The sequence below is a fragment of the Ranitomeya imitator genome, chromosome 2 (assembly GCF_032444005.1).
Source record: "Ranitomeya imitator isolate aRanImi1 chromosome 2, aRanImi1.pri, whole genome shotgun sequence".
NCBI lineage: Eukaryota > Metazoa > Chordata > Amphibia > Anura > Dendrobatidae > Ranitomeya > Ranitomeya imitator.
The window spans coordinates 682,435,118-682,455,908 of NC_091283.1; positions in this window are offsets into that span (position 1 = coordinate 682,435,118).

Sequence of the window (20,791 nt, forward strand, 5' to 3'; positions counted from 1 at the left end):
GCAAGTGCCCAGGGGTCATGCACGCATATGAGGACAGCTGGCTGCGCTCTCCCGACGAGCGCCGTTTCGCAAAGATGCTGCTTCCGGGGGCGGGTACAGGTGTGTGAAAAAGCCGATGTTTTATGTGTGGGGAGCATGTGCTGATAGGGGGAGAGTTCCGGAGCGATGAGGCCATCGGAGCCAATGTGAGCGCAGGTACCGGGAAACGCCCCCTATAGCCAAGGGGACCTCCGGAATCACGCTCCTGTGACACGCAGTGGAACGCACTACGGTCACATGGTGGAGCGCTTCCGGAGGTCAAAGGGAGCTGGGAATTTCCCAGCACATGCGCATCAGGATGCAGACGGGACTCACAGGGCGGATACAATCAGGGTAAACACCAAGGGGAGACGTCCATCAATGCCCCCAATGGGGCAGACTGCGCCATATCACAGGATGCCGTGGGTGAATGCAGGGGCTGCTGTGGAGTAGGAAAATGGTTCTGAAAATAGAACTAGGGGAAATAAGGAAGGAGTATCTAAATAAGAGCAGGAGAAAAGAAGAAGCAAAAAGGTAAAATAATAGCGGTGGGCAAGACGGGAGCTGCGAACCCCGCGCATGCGCATAGGGGTACAAATGCAAGTTCATAGAACCAAAGTGGTACTAAACAGAAAAGGCAAAGAGGGGGAGGGCCCTGGTATTGGAGCACGCCCCAGAGTTAAGAAGTGCACGTAGGATATTATCGTGCCTACAGTGTGTATATGAAGGGGACACTAAAAAAATAGATTAAAAAGGGGGGGAAGGGGAGCACTTAATAATAATAATGGTGGGCCCTGGAGAAAATGGAACAAGGTGAAGGAAATATAGGGTATGCATAGAGGGCACATACTGTTAAAAACCACCTAGTGAATAGTGCTGGTACATGACTGCATATGCGGTGGAAAAGAAAATTCTTTGATAGTCATATGGGCAAATGGAAAAGAAAAGAAGGGGGAGAATGGACATAAAAAGAATATATATATATATATATATATATATATATATAAAAAAAGAGGTGTTGGTATACAACTGAAAATAGGGTGGAATAATAAATATGAAAGACATACATTAATAATAAATAAAGTGCAAAAGGTGATGATGGGTAGAACATATAAAGTTCTTATTTTCTCTCTTTTTTTCTCTTCTTTTTCTCCTTCTCATTTTCCTCCTTCTCCAACGAGGCAGCCCTGGCATCTACGGAACCAATCCCGGGAGTATCAGACACAATCAAATGCAGCACATGGTAAGTATAAGGACCTTGAATTAATGAAAAGTTAGAGGTTAGCATAAATTAGGAGGTAAATGAGAGGGGGATTAAAAAAAAGGAAATTAGAACAACAATGTTAGTTATACATATAGATAATTAAAACACCTAAAAAAAACTGTTTTAAGACTACAGTTACATATCGGATGTTACAAAAAGGAATTAAAGCCGAAGCTTTCATTTAGGCCCTGAGGGGTGATAGTACGTAGTCGGTATATCCACTTGCTTTCCAATTGGGCAAGGGATCTACCTAGATGTCCAACTCGTGTACCTAATTTAATCTGATCGATGGCTTTAAAGACTAGGCCCTTAGGATTGGAGTTATGGTGGATTTTAAAGTGGCGTTGTAAGGTTTTTAAGAGAGAAATGTCTTCAATATTCTCGGCCTTCTTGATATCACGAACATGTTCAGGAATGCGTATTTTGAATTCCCGAGATGTTAGCCCAACATAAATTAAATCACAGGGACAAGTAGCGTGGTATACTATTCCCTGAGAGGAACAGGTGAGGTGTTCTCTAATTTCAAAAGTTCTTGACCTGTCAAAATTCACAAAGGAAAATGATTTTTTGGTATTCTGTCAGGCTTTACAAATGCCACATGGAAAAAAGCCTTTCGGTGCTGGGCTAGTACTGGATTTGGAGGAAGTAGGGTCATAGTGGCTATGTACCAATAGGTCCCTCAAATTACGGCTTCTTTTTGCTACAAGGGAGGGAGAGGGGGGAGGATTTTTTGTAAAATTGGGTCCGTCATGAGGATTTTCCAAAGTTTTTTGAAGATCATTTTCATGTCCTCCCACTGGTTATTAAAGGTGGAGATCAATCTAATTTGATTTGTATTGTTTTCTTTATGTTTGTTGGGTAGGGAGTAGAGGAGGTGTTCTCTGGGCGTTTTTTTGGCCCTTCTGTAGCCATTCCTAATGCAGCATTTGCTATAACCTCTATTGAGGAATCTTTGTGTCAGATCCGCTGATTGTTGTTCATATACCTGGTCATCAGAGCAAATGCGCCTTGCTCTTAAGAATTGGTCTATTGGGATTGCCTTGATTGTTGCTGATGGGTGTGCAGATGAGGCGTGTAGCAGTGAGTTGGTAGCTGTGGGTTTTCTATATAGGTCAGTTTCGATAATGCCACTTTTAGAGACTTTGATCTTTAAATAAAGAAAAAAAGAGAGAAAATAAGAACTTTATATGTTCTACCCATCATCACCTTTTGCACTTCATTTATTATTAACCCCTTCATGACCTTGGGATTTTTCATTTTTCCGTGTTCGTTTTTCACTCCCCTCCTTCCCAGAGCCATAACTTTTTTATTTTTCCATCAATTTGGCCATGTGAGGGCTTATTTTTTGCATGACAAGTTGTACTTTTGAACGACATCATTGGTTTTAGCATGTCGTGTACTAGAAAACATGAAAAAAATTCCAAGTGCGGTGAGATTGCAAAAAAAGTGCAATCCCACACTTGTTTTTTGTTTGGCTTTTTTGCTAGGTTCACTAAATGCTAAAACTGACCTGCCATTATGATTCTCCAGGTCGGTACGAGTTCATAGACACCTAACATGACTAGGTTATTTTTTATCTAAGTGGTGAAAAAAATTCCAAACTTTGCTAAAAAAAAAAAAAAAAAAAATTGCGCCATTTTCCAATACTCGTAGCGTCTCAATTTTTTGTGATCTGGGGTCGGTTGAGGGCTTATTTTTTGCGTGCCGAGACGACGTTTTTAATGATAGCATTTTGGTGCAGGTACGTTTTTTTGATCGCCCGTTATTGCATCTTAATGCAATGTCGCGGCGACCTAAAAAACGTAATTCTGGTGTTTCGAATTTTTTTTTTGCTACGCCGTTTAGCGATCAGGTTAATGCTTTTTTTTAATTGATAGATCGGGCGATTCTGAGCGCGGCGATACCAAATATGTGTAGATTTGAATTTTTTTTTATTGATTTATTTTGATTGGGGCGAAAGGGGGGTGATTTAAACTTTTATATTTTTTTTATTTTTTTCACATTTTTTTAACTTTTTTTTTTAACTTTTGCCATGCTTCAATAGCCTCCATGGGAGGCTAGAAGCAGGCACAACTCGATCGCCTCTGCTACATAGCAGCGATCTGCTGATCGCTGCTATTTAGCAGAAATGGAGGTGTGCTGTGAGCGCCAACCACAGGGTGGCACTCACAGCCACCAGTGATCAGTAACCATAGAGGTCTCTAGGACCTCTATGGTTACAATGGAGACGCATCACCGACCCCGATCATGTGACGGGGGTCGGCGACGACGTCATTTCCGGCCGCCGGGCCGGAAGCGGTGGTTAAATGCCGCTGTCTGCGTTTGACAGCGGCATGTAACTAGTTAATAGGTGCGGGCAGATCGCGATTTTGCCCGCACCTATTACGGGCACATGTCAGCTGTTCAAAACAGCTGACATGTCCCGGCTTTGATGCGAGCTCACCGCGGAGCCCTGCATCAAAGCAGGGGATCTGACCTCGGACGTACTATCCCGTCCGAGGTCAGAAAGGGGTTAATGTATGTCTTTCATATTTATTATCGATAGAGAGAAAATGTGACCGGCACTGAAAAGCTGTGTATCAAAGCAATTTTACATGTGATCTTACATGGAGTGGCCTCTGATGAGATCCAGGTGGTGCTCTGCATACAGAATCCAGGAATCAAAGTGAGTAGGTATAAGAAAGAAATGGACCCGTAGAAGCGCCTGTGCGTGAAACGGCCGTCGTCCTCCCCTGTCACTCCCCCGCTCCCTCGTATATTCCTGCTGATGCCACATCATGTTTGTGAAGGCTTAAGTGCTAAATAAAGGACATTTTTAGCTGAAGATAGATGGCGAGTGCCGCATTTCTTTCATATTTATTATTCCACCCTATTTTCAGTTGTTCACCAGCACCTCATTATTTTTAATATATTCTTTTTATGTCCATTCTCCCCCTTCTTTTCTTTTCCATTTGCCCATATGACTATCTAAGAATTTTCTATTCCACCGCATATGCAGTCATGTATCAGCACTATTCAATAGGTGGTTTTTAACAGTACGTGCCCTCTATGCATACCCTATATTTTCTTCACCTTGTTCCGTTTTCTCCAGGGCCCACCATTATTTTTATTAGGTGCTCCCCTTCCCCCCCTTTTTAATCTATTTTTTTAGTGTCCCCTTCATATACACACTGTAGGCACGATAATATCCTACGTGCACTTCTTAACTCTGGGGCGTGCTCCAATACCAGGGCCCTCCCCCTCTTTGCCTTTTCTGTTTAGTACCATTTTGGTTCTATGAACTTGCATGGGTACCCCTACGCGCATGCGCAGGGTTCGCAGCTCCCGTCTTGCCCACCGCTATTATTTTACCTTTTTGCTTCTTCTTTTCTCCTGCTCTTATTTAGATACTCCTTCCTTATTTCCCCTAGTTCTATTTTCAGAACCATTTTCCTACTCCACAGCAGCCCCTGCATTCACCCACGGCATCCTGTGATATGGCGCAGTCTGCCCCATTGGGGGCATTGATGGACGTCTCCCCTTGGCATTTACCCTGATTGTATCCGCCCTGTGAGTCCCATCGGCATCCTGATGCGCATGTGCTGGGAAATTCCCAGCTCCCTTTGACCTCCGGAAGCGCTCCACCATGTGACCGCAGTGCGTTCCACTGCGTGTCACAAGAGCGTGATTCCGGAGGTCTCCTTGGCTATAGGGGGCGTTTCCCGGTACCTGCGCTCACATTGGCTCCGATGGCCTCATCGCTCCGGAACTCTCCCCCTATCAGCACATGCTCCCCACACATAAAACATCGGCTTTTTCACACACCTGTACCCGCCCCCGGAAGAAGCATCTTTGCGAAACGGCGCTCGTCGGGCGTCGGGAGAGCGAAGCCAGCTGTCCTCATATGCGTGCATGACCCCTGGGCACTTGCCTCTATCTCCTCTATGGTGCTGTACAGGTAATATTACCGTCCATATATCTTTATTTATGTTTCCCACAGCAGCTTATGCAGTGACAAATAGGAATTCCCTTATCAGCTTTTGAGTAGCTTTAATTGTAAACACCAGCTGGTCCAGATACAGGAATATCCCATTTCTTTGCACTCTCTTTTGTCTGCTAATAACATCTTGTTTATGATGCACTATTTTTGGTGTAAATATAGCCTGTCAGTCTAAACCATACATTGATAGCCATACCTTTTTCTTAGTGCTTTATAGACTCTCTTTTCTTATTCTAAGATCTGTGAATCTAGTATATTATATATGTTCACCGCATTGGAGGGGGATTTTTCTCATGCAGCTTTTATATAACATCAAGAATTTAACTACTTTTTTGCCGGCTCCTCTCTCCCTTTACCACTTGGAGGTCCCATTTTTTGTCTTTTTTATATTGTACCCCTTTTTTTAATAATTGTATTAATAAACAGCAATTTTAATTCAATATATTGTTCATTCACTTCTTATCCTCTTCTTGGTATACTCCTTAGAGGATTATGTTTGTTATATGCCTTTTGGAGTGACTTTTGGGCCAATAATTAAACTAGGACTATGATAATAAAATAGACACCTGACCCGAATTGGCAGAATATGCATTACAGGAGCTCGCTTGCCCTGCTTCTAGTGTGCTATCAGAAAGAGTCTTCAGTGCTGCTGGTTCAATATTGACCGAAAAAAGGACAAGTCTGGCTACCCAGAATGTTGATGATCTAACCTTCATTAAAATGAACCAATCATGGATTTCTAATTATTTTGCCCCACCTTCTCCTGCTGACACGTAGCTTGCCTGAAAAATGTCTAGCTTTTGGCCTCCTCTTACTGACTTCTCCAATTCTTCCATTTGCAGCTGCTGAATGTCCACCATAGGTCATTTTTATACCTCACTAAATGGGCTGACTCCCCCCACAGGGCCGTGGTCACCATGTGGTGCAAGCACGTGTGCGAGTGCCGTTTGCCTGGACAGATGGGTGCGCCCACTCTTGGGCGACGACACTAGCACAGGGTCCCTCATAGTACAATGAAGTGTCTCTGACGGTGGTGGTGCACAACCAACGTCAGACACACCGTCTTAATATGAGGGGCCCTGTGCCAGTACCTCCGCCCATGAGAGAGTGTTCCCCCCAGCTTGAACAGTGCTCTACCACTTGCAATACTTACCTCTCCCTGCTCCACCACTGTGTAGTCTGTGCTGTTAAATCCTTCAATGGCACTGCCAATACAAATTTGTTGAAATGATAGATGATAGTTAAAATATACAGGGGTCCTGGCCTCCATTTAGACCAGTTAATACTTTGCGCCTACTACCACTGTCTACTACTCAGCCCACTCCAGTACCTAGCTATGCCACCTGTTTTTTTATGAACTATTTTTTGGCAGATATTTAGCCCACTTTATTATTTGGGCCTACCAACTGTGTCTGCCACTCATTACAGTTGTCCTCCACTGAACATAGCAATGCCGCCTGTTTAGTTCTGTTACGATTTTTTAACTGCATTTAGCCCACTTTCTTATTTAGGCCTACTAATTGTGTCTGCCACTCATTACAGTTGTCCTACACTGAACAAAGCAATGCCGCCTGTTTAGCCTGTTACCATTTTTTAACTGCATTTAGCCCACTTTATTACTTGAGCCTACTAACTGTGTCTGCCACTCACTACAGTTGTCCTCCACTGAACAAAGCAATGCTGCCTGTTTAGTCCTGTTAACAATTTTGAACTGCATTTAGCCTACTTTATTATTTGGGCCTTCTAACTGTGTCTGCCACTCATTACAGTTGTCCTCCTCTAGTTTTAGGCGCTTGCTCAAAACACATTCAGTAATCAAAGTCATGTGATGTTTGTGTGTGTGTAGCCCATTCACTATCTCCATCTATCCCCCACCCCCTGAAGATGGCTGGACAATCATTGTAAATACATCATTGTAAATACACACCAGTACTTTGTATCTCCCCCATCTCATTGTAGATTGTAAGCTCTCACGAGCAGGGTCATCTTATTTCGCTTTAATTATTGTATTGTTAACGTTGTTACTTATGACTGTTGTGTTTGTAACTGTTAAACTGTAAAGCGCTGCAGAATATGTTGGCGCTATATAAATAAAGATTATTATTATTATTATTCCTCCACTAAACAAAGCAATGCCGCCTGTTTAATCCTGTTACCATTTTTTAACTGCATTTAGCCCACTTTCTTATTTGGGCCTACTAACTGTGTCTGCCACTCATTACAGTTGTCCTCCACTGAACAAAGCAATGCCGCCTGTTTAGTCCTGTTACCAATTTTGAACTGCTTTTAGCCTACTTTATTATTTGGGCCCATTAACTGTGTTTCCTCCTCATCCTGCCCATTGCCCAGCCACTGCTAGATGAGTCTTCTGGTACATTGACCCAGAAGACTACATTCCCCTTGCACTCTACACAGCCTGAATCTGACCCTGCTGAAAGTCAGGTTCCCCTTCCCGCCTACTATACCACCTTACACGGGGACAAAAAGAAGGTGCAGATGAAAGTGCAGGTTCCTTCATCAGGTGGGGGGGCATACTTGTTGGCGACATCACTGGCACAGGGCCCCTCATAGTTCACAAAAGTGTCTCTGGCAGTAGGAGGCGCCACCTGCCGTCAAACACACCGGCGTACAATGAGGGGCCCTGTGCCAGTGCCAACGAGTGCCCCCCCCCCGCTTGCTGAGGATCACAGCACTTGCAAAGTTGAAATACTTACCTCTCCCTGCTCCACTGCCGTGACGTATTCCGCGTTTCCTGGGCCCATGAAAATCTTGAGCCAGCCATACCCCCCCCCACAACTTTAGCCAAATGACCCCCAGTTTTCAGTGCCTAACTATTATTTTAAAGTAAATTAAGATCGACAAGTTTAAGTAATAAGAATGGATGTTTTTGGCATTAAAATGGGCACTGTAGGTGTTTTCCTGTCCTCCACTCATTGCCGACTTTGATTAACCATTGACTTGCATTGGGTTTCGTGTTTCAGTCGACCCTGACTTTTCGCAATTATCGGCCGATTTCAGCCGACCCGACTTTTGACAAAGTCGGGTTTCGCGAAACCCGACTCGATCCGAAAAAAGGAAAAGTCGCTCAACTCTAATCTTCACAAGCACGATGTACTGGGGATTGGCTTCTCCGCAAAACAGTGGAAGAAGCAGTGGTGTGACCTGCAAGCAGTTGTCCTGGAGCCTTGGGTTCGGCCCACAAAGTCGGGTACTTTGCTGCCATGTGCCTGATCATGCTGGTGGTGGTCAGGCTGTCTGTTTTGCTACCCCTGCTGATGCGTGCATGGCAGACGCTGCAAATTGCCTTTTTGGGGTTATCGGCAGAGTCTTTAAAAAAAAGCCAGACTCGGGAACATCTCACAGGTGGAATGGCAACTTCACTCATGTTGGTGTTACGGGGAACGGATGCACGCCTTCTGTCTGTGGCCACCACACTGGTTCTTTCTGCCTGTTGGGGGGATATGCCTCCTTTTCCCTGTGTGCTGCTGTCCTCGCTATGCATGTCCTCCTGCCAGTTTGGGTCACTCACTATGTCATCCAACACCTCGTCTTCCACATCCGCACCCTGCTCCTCCTCCTAACTTCTGGCAATTGTGTCTCATCATCGTCCACCTCTTGTGACACTTTCCCACCATCGCCTTCGTGTAACCGGGGCTGGTCAAAGCTTTGGGCAGCTCTACATGTGATATCATCTGTCCCCACTTGAGGCTGACTGGCAGAGAGTCAAGAATCTTGAAATGGAAAACTGAACAGCTCTTCAGAGTGTCCGAATGTAGGATCAGTTGCCTCAGGGCACTTGGCATGGTGAGAAGAAGGAGGATCAGGGTCAGTATTATCTGGGCCACACTCACGGCTACTCAGACTTGACCGTGTAGAAGACATGGTGTTGTTGGTGTTGGCTAAGTGACTAGAAGCATTATCCACTATCCAACCAACAACCGTTTCACACTGTTCTGGCTTCAATAGTGGTGTGCTGCAGTCCCCTAAAAACTGGGACAGGAAGGGCGAGAAGATGTGGGTCTTTGTTGTTGCCCACTTTCCCCTTGGCCACGGCTTCATCCTCTGCATGCACCATAATAATCACGTCCACTTCCCTGTCCCTTGCCCTGTCAAATGCTCAACAGAAATATTTTCATTAGTAGTGAAATAATATCTTTTTTTTTGTAAATTCTTTATTTTTGAATAAACGTAGAAGTAATGAACAAATAACAGCATAGTATAAGTATGTGTAATCAAAATCAGTAGTAAAAATTCCAGCAACTACGTTAGTAAAAGGTGGGGAGTGGGAACAGTATGGGGGAGGAGGGGAAGGGAAAAGCAGAATAAAGGTTTAGGGGTGGGTGGGTTGAGGTAGAGGAAAAGGGAAGAGAGGGCAAAGGAGAAATAGGGAAAGGGGTAAGGGGGGGGGGTTTAAACTTGTTAAACCTGTAATGATACAGTACATTGAGACATATTCAATGACAAATGAATATTGTAAAAATACAAAAATACTACAAAACTACAACCAGCCATAACTCACAATATTGTGGGCATACATTGAGAGGTGAAAGTGAAGTAAAACAAATTCATTAAATTAGTTAAATAATTATTCAATTATGAAATTATGAAATGGCCCCGCTTGCTCGTAACTCCTTCCAAGGGGCCCAAACCTTTACATACAGATCATGACTGTTCATTTCCCAACTGGAAAATTCATGGAGCCTAGAGATATGGTCAACTTTGGAGATCCACTCAGCTAAGGTTGGAGGGGAAACTTCTTTCCAATGTAATGTGATTAGATGTTTGGCGGCACTTATTAAAAGTGGTAGAAGTCTATGTTTCTTGGGTCTGAAATTGATAGATGGGCAGGAAAGTAGGACTTCAGGGGCCTGCAAGTTGGTCTTAATTAATTTTAGTTTCTTAAGGAACCCATTAATTTCCCCCCAAAATTTCGTTAAATTAGGGCAGTCCCAGAAAATATGCGTGTGGTGGCCCAGAGAACCATGGCAGCGCCAACAGGAGCTATCGTCTGTCAGGCCTAGATGAGACAATTTGGCAGGAGTTAAGTGCCACCTGGTTAAAATTTTATAAGAGTTTTCTTGGAGTAATATGCAGCGCGAGAATCCCCGTGCAAAAGCTAGAATTTTTGAAATTTGTGTCTCTGTAAAAGAAACACCCAACTCCATTTAACAGGAATGAATAAATGCAGGCTTCGATTGAATGTTGGTGGAACCGAGTTGGGCATAAATCCGAGAGATGTTTTTCATTTCGGGGTGGGGGATTTTAGACATTATGTCTAGCCATGACCAATTAGAGTTGTGAGGGAACTTCTTTTTGAAATTAAGGAGCGTACGTTTGATATGCTGTATTTGCAAAAAAATTTTGGGTTGCGTCAAGGAGTTTGGGGGCCAGGATCCTCTGTATAGTATTCTATCATTATAGAAGTTCTTCAGCGGTTCCTTGGGAAGAGAGGACCACAGTCCGTAAGGGTCTCTATAACCCGGGTCTAAGAGATATGGTATAGAGCAGATCAGAGCAAGCATAGAGGGGAAGGAATCCAAAGGAAGTTCTCTGTTTAATAGGCGTCTGATTTTGAGCGTTGTTTGAGATACCTCATCCAGTCTGGATTCATTAGGAGGCTTAGCCAGTGACCAGAGACAAGGCAATCCCCTTGTTCCTAACAGCGCTAAATCAATATTATCCTGGCTACCTTCCTCATAGCTAGCCACGATCTTTAGCCATCTACATATGTGGACTAATCGGAAATACAGGGCCAGGTCAGGCAATCTTAAACCGCCAGCCAGGGTTGAGCGAGAAAGAAATCTATACGTTATTCTAGCTGGTTTCTGCCTCCAAATAAATTTGGCTATTAAGGATTTTAGATTTTTAAAGTAAGTTTGTGGGACGCTAATCGGGACCATGCTCAATGTGTATAAGATAATTGGCATAATGTACGTCTTAAAGACGTTAATACGTCCCAACCATGACAGTGTGGGCAAATTGTATGTTCTCAACAAACCCTGCACCTTTTTGGTTAGAGCGGAATAGTTCGCATGAAAAAGGTGACAAGGGTTCTTTGTGATATCTATACCTAGATATTTTATAGATTGCGTAGCCCAAGAGAAGGTACATAGAGGGTGTAACGCGGTGAGGTGTGAGTGGGGAAGAGAAATGTTTAAAGCTATAGATTTTGTAGTGTTAATTTTAAAATTGGAAAGTTGCCCAAATTGCAGTAAAATGTCTAGAATTACTGGAAAGGCCTGAGCAGGGTTCATGATCAAAAAGAGCAGGTCATCTGCAAAGGCCAAAGTTTTTAGCTCTAATGTGCCAATCCTCAGACCTCCGATCAATGATTCCTGTCTTATTATTTGAATTAATGTTTCTATGACCAGAACAAACAAAGACGGGGACAATGGGCATCCCTGTCTCGTGCCGTTGTGTATATTGAAGCTATCTGACAGGGTGCCGTTTATTCGTACCTTAGCCGTAGGTTGTGAGTAAAGGGAGAAGATTGCGCTGATGAATTGCGGTGGAAAGCCAAACTTCATCAAAGCTTGTTCCATGAAGCACCAGCTCACCCTGTCAAATGCTTTCTCAGCATCTGTTGATAAGAGGACCAAGGGGATCCCTCCGCCCTTAGCAAAGGTTATAGACTGAATAATTTTAGTTGAGTTATCTTTTCCTTCCCTTCCCTTCCCGAATCCCACCTGGCCTGTATGAATCAGTTTAGGTAAAAAGGCGCTCAGTCTATTTGCTAGGATTTTGGCCCAGAGTTTAATATCGGAGTTAAGAAGGGAAATAGGTCTGTAATTAGAACAGGTTATGGGGTCCTTACCTTCTTTAAGGATTACGGAGATAAAGGCCTCCAGAGACTGTCTAGGCAAGGGATGACCTTCTAAAAGAGAATTGAACAAAGATACTAAATGAGGCAGAAGTTGTTTGATAAATTTTTTATAAAAAATGATAGGCAGTCCGTCAGGGCCTGGGGCCTTCCCATTTGGAATCAATGCTAACGTGTCCAGTATCTCTTTCGAAGAGATAGGCGCTATAAACTTCTGGTGTACTTCTACTGAGATTTTAGGGAGCCTAAGGGGTGCGAGAAACTCTTATTTTGGTGAGAATATCGGAAGGATCTCCCAATTGTGGTGCAGTGGGTAAGTTGTATAGGTTTTCGTAAAAAGACTGAAACTCTTCTGCAATATCAGAAGTTTTATGTTTAAATGACTTGTCAGTTGATAGGATCCGTTTATAAACTTCCGTTCATTGCGTTTTTTAAGTAGCGAGGTCATTAATTTACTACCCCTATTCCCATGTAAGTAGAATTTTTGTTGGCACCTCATATAGATTTTAGCTGAGTGTATATTAAGAAGATTTTTCAGCGACCCCCTCAAGTCCGATAACTCGTTCTGTATGAACTTGCTTTGGGATTTTTTATGGAGTTTTTCGAGGGTGTTAATTTGTTGTATTATTGAGATTGTTTGTTTTGATCTTTCTTTTTTGACGAATGAGCCTAGAGCTATGAATTCGCCCCTCATAACGGCTTTGTGCGTTTCCCAAATAACATAGTAACATAGTAACATAGTTAGTAAGGCCGAAAAAAGACATTTGTCCATCCAGTTCAGCCTATATTCCATCATAATAAATCGTAGCGGTAGGAGGACCTGAATTGGAATTTTCCTGGAAAAAGTAATTAAGGGCATCCAATAGTTTAGTTGTATGGGTAACAGAATCTAACAAAGTTTCGTTTAAGGACCAAGTCATTGTCCACCTGGGCAGGGAAGAAATGCTCATTTCTATAAGTCCAATCACCATGTTCTCCGGTAATAGATCTCCAGGGGGACGGCGAATGTGGATCCATGTCCATGGGAAGCCAAGAGGGGATTTCCACAGGAGCAAGATCAAAGGCCTCCCACACTCTAGGGAGGTCATCAGGGCTTCTGACGATGATCTGTTTTCCGCCTCCATGGATTGCCAGGCCAAAGGGGAAAAGCCACCTATAGAGGATTTTTTTGGGAAAGCAGAGTGTCAAGCAGTGGTTTCAAAACCCTACGTTTCAACAGGGTGGATGGAGCCACATCTTGGAAAATCTGTATGGGAAAACCTTCGTAGCAGAGAGATTTTTTATCCCTGGAAGCAGTCATTAAGGCAGCAGTATCTAGATAGTTTAGCAATCCACAGATGACATCTCTCAGTGGGTCCGTGGACCTGGGTTTAGGTCTTAGTGACCTATGTACCCTTTCGATGATGATTTGATCGCTTTTTTCCTGTGGTATCAACAAAGCAAAAATCTCCTTAGTAGCCTTCTCAAGTACCTCCTGGGACACACTTTCGGGCAAGCCCTTAATTCTAATGTTCTTTCTCCAGCTCCGGTTCTCCTGGTCCTCCAGCGCTAGAGCCGCGTTGTTTAGCTGGTGTCTGTGGAATTCCAAGTGGTCCTTCATCGAATTTGATTGATTGACAATAGTGGAATGAGCATTTTCCAGCGAGTCAACTCTGTTTCCTATTTGAGAGAGATCTGCCCTCATGCCAGCGATTTCAGCTATTAAGGGTTTCATGGCCTGTGACAGGGACTTCCTAATGAACGATCTGGAAAGTTTCCTGAGTCAGAGTGGGGGAAGTCGCCCTCAGATGCCACCTCGCTGGAATCGGAGTCCTCCACCATATCCTCAGTGCCAGTATTCAGATTAGAGTTTTTAAGTGTAGCTTTGGTTGTTGTTTTATGTTTGAGGAACTTCTCCATCTCTCCTCGTTTTCCTTGGCAGAGGGCTGGAGTTAAACTTCTGGAACATTCTTTACTTGTCTTCACCATTATAATCACTCCAACTTAAAGATGTTTGCTTCTAGAATCACCGCTCGTTCATGCAGGTTTAGGTTCTTTTGAACATAGCTTGAACAAAAGAGGAGGATATCTGTCCGATCTTCATAATGTGTACGGCGCTGGGACTCAGCATGGGCACTAGGTGTCACTATAAGATCAGTTAGGACGCTCGGTGACCTGATGAGTCTGTACTGTGTATTATAAAATTTGGCCCCAGCTCTTGTTTTGTACACTAGGTGTCGCTAAACAGCTGTCTTGCAGGGCACCCTCACAGCCTCAATGTATACGAATCAGCAGTGGAACAGTGCACTGAGGTCACATAGAAAACGTTTTTAATGGGACTGACTTATCTCTGGGCAGCCAAAGAGTTCCTGTGGTTTTTCAATATGGGACCCAGGGGGGCACAGGTGCCACAGGGAGGGCTATATAAACGTGAGAAATAATGTGTGTCACGTTTCAGGGTATTAGCATAACTTAAGGCATCCTCCAGTGTGCCCCTGAAGTTAGTGGGTATGAGGCAGCAGCAGGGATGCAGCGCTGTGCAGGAGAGGCAGACAGTCCCACTATGATGCGCAGGCACGCTCCTCAGCCCCCTGCAGGGACAACAAGATGGCGCCGGGAGTGGCGGGAAATCCCCGGGGTCGTTACTGCCAGCCAAGTCTCACCACCACTACAAAGCTGCCAGCGCAGGTGAGGGACAGAGCACCGCAGCTGATAGCGGACTCGCTCAGCTCCCCCTCCAGCAAGTGCGACCTCTCTTCTGTCCAGCCGCATCAGCAGGGGACAGCAGCCGGAGCTCAGTGGCGCGCAGGCCCACACCGCCCAGAAGACCACGGGGCGCACCGAAGAGCCGAGGTACCAGCGCTGGCCAGCGGTCGCACGTCCAGTCGAGTGCGGGAAGCCGGGGTGCAGGTGCAGTAGCCAGGCAAGGGGGGTGGAGTGTACCTTCCCGACGTCTCAACAGCCCGCGGCGCTCCCGGTCCGTGAAGCTCTCAAGATGGCGGCGTCTATACCGCTTCTCCGTCCCTCCAAGGGGAATTGCTGAACCTGCGTTGGGGCAGACGGATCTTCCTGCCCTCCGGGTCGTCCTTGAGTGACTGCAGCACTCCTTGCCAGGTAGAGGGGTTCTTTAGAACACCCTAGGGTCAATAGGATCTTCTGGGAAGCAGTCTCAGAGCAGGAGCTCTTTCGGTGTGCGACTGTTCACTTGCACCATCAGGCCACGCCCTGCGAAATAATATCTGATCAGTATGCCTGCTAATGTACGATTTTTGAAACCCAAACACCAGGCAGGCCTCAGCCTGATCTAACAGACTGTATTCAATTTTGGGGGGCTTTTTGGTAAAATAAATGTATGCTAAATAGTGCTGTATAGAATTAGAGTATCAGACAGCAAAAAAAAGAGGTACACCGGCCTACAATGCACAAACTTGGAGCACACAGATATATAAGGGCTGTCAGAGAAATACCACACTGTGAAATATGTGGCCTTTTTTTTTAAGATGCAAAATACTGCTATACAGAATTAGACTATCAGACAGCAAAAATAGAGGTACACTGGCCTGCAATGCACAAACTTGGAGCGCACAGATATATGAGGACTGCCACGGAAATACCACACTGGCAAACATATGGCCTTTTTGTAATTTTGGAAGCTAAATAGTGCTGTATAGAATTAGAGTCTCAGACAGCAAAAAAAGGGGTCCACCGGCCTACAATGCCCAAAGTTGGAGCACACAGATATATGAGGCCTTTTTCGGTGAATTTAAAACACACAAAAAAAAGTGGCACAAGGCTTGTAACACACACCTCTGCTATGTATGCCCGATAAATTAGGAATTTTCAACAGGCCTCAGTCTGACAAAACAGACTGTATATTTTTGTTTTTTGGGGGTGAATTTTTGGAATGAAAAAAAAAAGGTATATAGTAACGAAGCTGAAGCAGCAGACAGTTATGGAGCTTTGGCAGGGATGCAGTGGGAGCAATGGACGCACATACAGTGCCTGCAGCACTAGCATGGATGTGGATATGCTGTGCCCTGCCTGCCTAGCGCTGCAATATCGGGACCCACGAATTAGCCCTAAAAAGGACTGTTGGTTTCTCAGGAGTTGTGGATGTAAGAGTTGCAGACTTACACTACCTCTAAAAACCATGATTCTGACTCTATTTCGGCATCAGCTCTCCCTACTCTCACTAAAACAGGAACAGAATGTGGCGAGCAGGGCGGGGCCAGGTTTCTTATTCTTGGGATGATGCTGTGCAGCCAAGCCAATCACTGCACGACCACAATAAAGATGGCTGTGGAGTTTCATGGCCTGGCAGGCACTCCCTGCACCGTGATTGGGTCTCTAATGTCCGCCAAAAACGCTGAGTTGAGACTGCAGTTGCCACCAAATAATCCAGGAAATGCTCGCTACTCGCCAAGAACACCAAGCATAGTGATACTCGGGCGAGAAACGAGCAGTAGTGAGCACGTTTGCTCTTCACTGGTTAGTACGACTACAGCAATACCTCATTTATATAATTTTAATTTGTTTTGACGCTTTTATGCAAGTGCGGCGCCACAGGGTCCTGGTCATCACAGTGGTATTTCCTCTCGGGGAGAGTGAAGCTAGGTTTGGAGGCAAAGAAGGATAACTGCATCCCGGTATCACAAACATGCAACACATTTCACACTCCAGGCCACCAGGGGGTGCTCTTGCTCCTATTTATTAGGTTACTCCCAACATTGGTAAAACTGGTCGCCTGTAGGGAAAGTTAGTGAGTTGCTGGCTGAGCTCCGCTCAGTTAGTTGGTCCCTGGCAGGGGTGGGATCCTGTCAGAGGACAAAGGAGAAGAACATGGAGCTGTGCATGCCCTCGGAGCTGCAACTCCTAGAAAGAGACATCGAAGGCAGAATTGTATTGCAGCGAGCGAGCAAAAGAAATCATAGCAAAGGAGTGGATATCAGAAGGGGACAAACCCTACACAGGCTGCCTTCTTCTGAGGCGCAGAAGCCCGGTAGCCAGAACACCGAGGGATTAACGATCTTTATGCCTTGCTCAAGAGACTTTTCAAAAACCTGACCTGCACATCCAAACATAGACTGAGTGTGAACAGGTGCTGAACCCAGAGTCGCCAACTCGTATATAGTTAAGTAAAAAGGGCAGCACACTGCAGCTCCAAAACATGCAAACTTGAAAACACGAAATTTGAACTGCATGAGGTAGGTCAAGCGTAGGACCTCGTATAAGAGAGATGCCATAAAGTGGCTACGAGGTACACATAAATATGGCCATTTTTATGCGCTAAAAGCTCTCATTTTTCATATTTCTAGTGCAGTAATGCAGTTGAAATTTCGTGTTTTCAAGTTTGCATGTTTTGGCGCTGCAGTGTGCTGCCCTTTTTACTTAACTATATACGAGTTGGCGACTCTGGGTTCAGCACCTGTTCACACTCAGTCTATGTTTGGATGTGCAGGTCAGGTTTTTGAAATGTATTCTTTAGCCTTCTGATCATGCACTCCCCGCCTCCTAGCCACAGGTGTTTTAATTATAGTAGGTCCCATACCCCTCCACAGAGAGTGAGAACTTGAGTCCAAGAAGAGGTTTCACATGTACCCATTCAGATGGAGACGTTTATTCTCAGCGAGGTAGGTCAAGCGTAGGACCTCGTATAAGAGAGATGCCGTAAAGTGGCTACGAGGTACACATAAATATGGCCATTTTTATGCGCTAAAAGCTCTCATTTTTCATATTTCTAGTGCAGTAATGCAGTTCAAATTTCGTGTTTTCAAGTTTGCATGTTTTGGCGCTGCAGTGTGCTGCCCTTTTTACTTAACTTTGCTCAAGAGACTGGCATGAGATAGTCCCTATAAACCACCTCAAGCCACTAGTTATACGGGTTTGTCCTATCCTATCCGGGGGACAGAGAGAGAGAGACAAAACATCCACAACAGTTGTGAGGACCTTATGAGAAGCTTAGCAGTAAGGGACTACAACACAGCAGTGCTAGAGTATGGCTACTGATTTCCACCTGGACAAGGGGACACTGGACTTGCCTCCAAAGTGGCCGAACTCTGCCTGCCCTGTGATCTGGTGCCCTGGACTGTGGATGCTGAAGTCTTCTGTAAATTTAAAGAGACTGCAACCTTGTGTCCTCGTTCTTCACTGCGCCTCTCACCATCCTACCATCTACACACCGGGAGGCCCTAGGGATACACTTCACCTGTGGGAAGGTATACCATCTAGCTGTCATAACATCACCCCAGCGGACCCCTTAAAGCTGCGTCGGTCACCCTGACCGAATACCACAGGTGGCGTCATGAACACAAACTCTATCCCTTTAAAGACCTTTCCCTTTTACACGGACATCCCAGGGCCACGGCTGGGTCAGCCACCGTGACATCCCCCTATGAACCTTAGGAACCGGTACCAAGTACCCCGCTGCCCTAATCCACAATAAAAACTATTTTATGTAAAAAATATTTTTGCATCCCTTTATTCTAAGATTTCTAACTTTTTTATTGCTGATTGAGCTGTATGGGGGCTTGTTTTTTTGTGGGACAAGATGACATTTTCAGTGGTACCATGATTATTTATATCCGTCTTTTTGATCGCATGTTATTCAACATTTTGTTCAGTGGTATGATGATAAAGCCTTGTTTTTACCTTGTTTTTTGTGTTCACTAAAGGGGTTAACTAGTGGGACAGTTTTATAGGTCGGGTCATTACGGACATGGCATTACCAAATATATGTACTTATTGGTAGGACTGGCGGAACGCACCACATAATAATATTAAAGAATATGAGGTGCGTTCACAGTCCGGGGTCCACCGTGCAGAGATGGCACATGCTGCTGAGTTATGGCGGATGGACACTTGCTCACACGTGGGTTAGACCTCACCCAGTGTGAATGGAAGCGAACTCTGTTACTTCACAGAGTCGCCGTAATTACGCTGCGCCCTGTTAGCAGTCAGTGTGCAGCTGAAAGACACTAGTGGGATCCCTATGAATCACCCCTACAAAACTGGTGATTGGACTCGCTCTGACCCTCGGAGGCTTTTGAGCCCGAGCTTGAGGAGGCCCTGAGTCAGATGCTGAGTCCAAGCAGGAGTTCCCACCCTACTCTGACTGACTGTCAGGAAAGCGCTCTGATAGCGCACGGAGCAGTAAAGACGGCCACTGCAAATACAGGTCCTTCTCAAAAAATTAGCATATAGTGTTAAATTTCATTATTTACCATAATGTAATGATTACAATTAAACTTTCATATATTATAGATTCATTATCCACCAACTGAAATTTGTCAGGTCTTTTATTGTTTTAATACTGATGATTTTGGCATACAACTCCTGATAACCCAAAAAACCTGTCTCAATAAATTAGCATATCAAGAAAAGGTTCTCTAAACGACCTATTACCCTAATCTTCTGAATCAACTAATTAACTCTAAACACATGCAAAAGATACCTGAGGCTTTTATAAACTCCCTGCCTGGTTCATTACTCAAAACCCCCATCATGGGTAAGACTAGCGACCTGACAGATGTCAAGAAGGCCATCATTGACACCCTCAAGCAAGAGGGTAAGACCCAGAAAGAAATTTCTCAACAAATAGGCTGTTCCCAGAGTGCTGTATCAAGGCACCTCAATGGTAAGTCTGTTGGAAGGAAACAATGTGGCAGAAAACGCTGTACAACGAGAAGAGGAGACCGGACCCTGAGGAAGATTGTGGAGAAGGACCAATTCCAGACCTTGGGGAACCTGAGGAAGCAGTGGACTGAGTCTGGTGTGGAAACATCCAGAGCCACCGTGCACAGGCGTGTGCAGGAAATGGGCTACAGGTGCCGCATTCCCCAGGTAAAGCCACTTTTGAGCTACAGAGAAGCAGCACTGGACTGTTGCTAAGTGGTCCCAAGTACTTTTTTCTGATGAAAGCAAATTTTGCATGTCATTCGGAAATCAAGGTGCCAGAGTCTGGAGGAAGACTGGGGAGAAGGAAATGCCAAAATGCCTGAAGTCCAGTGTCAAGTACCCACAGTCAGTGATGGTGTGGGGTGCCATGTCAGCTGCTGGTGTTGGTCCACTGTGTTTCATCAAGGGCAGGGTCAATGCAGCTAGCTATCAGGAGATTTTGGAGCACTTCATGCTTCCATCGGCTGAAATGCTTTATGGAGATGAAGATTTCATTTTTCAGCACGACCTGGCACCTGCTCACAGTGCCAAAACCACTGGTAAATGGTTTACTGACCATGGTATTACTGTGCTCAATTGGCCTGCCAACTCTCCTGACCTGAACCCCATAGAGAATCTGTGGGATATTGTGAAGAGAAAGTTGAGAGACGCAAGACCCAACACTCTGGATGAGCTTAAGGCCGCTATTGAAGCATCCTGGGCCTCCATAACATCTCAGCAGTGTCACAGGCTGATTGCCTCCATGCCACGCCGCATTGAAGCAGTCATTTCTGCCAAAGGATTCCCGACCAAGTATTGAGTGCATAACTGAACATTATTATTTGTTGGTTTTTTTGTTTGTTATTAAAAACACTTTTATTTGATTGGATGGGTGAAATATGCTAATTTATTGAGACAGGTTTTTTGGGTTATCAGGAGTTGTATGCCAAAATCATCAGTATTAAAACAATAAAAGACCTGACAAATTTCAGTTGGTGGATAATGAATCTATAATATATGAAAGTTTAATTGTAATCATTACATTATGGTAAATAATGAAATTTAACACTATATGCTA